Genomic DNA, 897 nt, shown 5'->3' with positions numbered 1-897 from the left:
CAGGAGCACTCTGGCTGCACTTCTTCCAATACAGATGTTTGTTCTTTTGGCAGCCCATGGCACTTTCAGTATTCTCCTTCAACACCATAACACAAATGCATTAATCGCTGTCATTATGCTGTTTGTTTTTTGTGGTACTGCTGGTTTCTTTGTTCTATATGCTTTCCTATGCTGAGTTCATTGTGTGTGTGTGTGTGTGTGTGTGTGTGTGTGTGTTTCTACTCAGTTTCTTCATAGTGTTAAGGTTTCCATAATCTTCTTGGACTTTCCCTTTCTTAATTTGATGTGCAGATGTATTAAGTTTGTTTTATTCTGAGATCTACCTGACCTCCTCACCACCTGCATCTCTGTTACTGTACATTTCCCTTCTTTCACTTAGTAGTTGTCCTGATCATAGACTGACTTAAGAGATTCCCTAATTTCATTTTTGTAGTTGTGTTCTGTTCTGGAGTTTTCCATCTCTGGACTGAGTTCTGGGTGGTGTTGCTACATAGGTCATCCTCTGGTTATTGTCTGCTTTTGATGGGTCTCAGTCCAAATTGCTCTTTTTAGTATGTTTTGGAGCATTGGTTTGGTCTGTACACAACCCCTTAATTTCTTTTTATTTTGAAATGTTTTGATTTTGCTATCATATTTGATTGACAGCTTTGCTGTATATATGATTCTTGGTTGGAATTTTTTTTTTTTCTTTCAGAGTTTTATATATGTCTCCCATTGTCTTCATGGTTTCTGCTGAAAAATCAGAGCTTAAATTTATTGGCTTTCATTGTAGGTAACACTCCTTTTTTCCCTAGCTGCTTTCAAGATTCTCTTCTTGTCACTGATTCTGAAGAATTTGATTATGATATGTCTTGTTGATGTTCTATCCTGCCTGGGGTTTGTTCAGCTTCTTGAATG

The sequence above is a fragment of the Chrysochloris asiatica genome, unplaced genomic scaffold (genome assembly GCF_000296735.1).
Source record: "Chrysochloris asiatica unplaced genomic scaffold, ChrAsi1.0 scaffold00127, whole genome shotgun sequence".
Taxonomy (NCBI): domain Eukaryota; kingdom Metazoa; phylum Chordata; class Mammalia; order Afrosoricida; family Chrysochloridae; genus Chrysochloris; species Chrysochloris asiatica.
The sequence above is the reverse complement of the archived record's forward strand: the minus strand, read 5'-3'. Positions refer to the sequence as shown.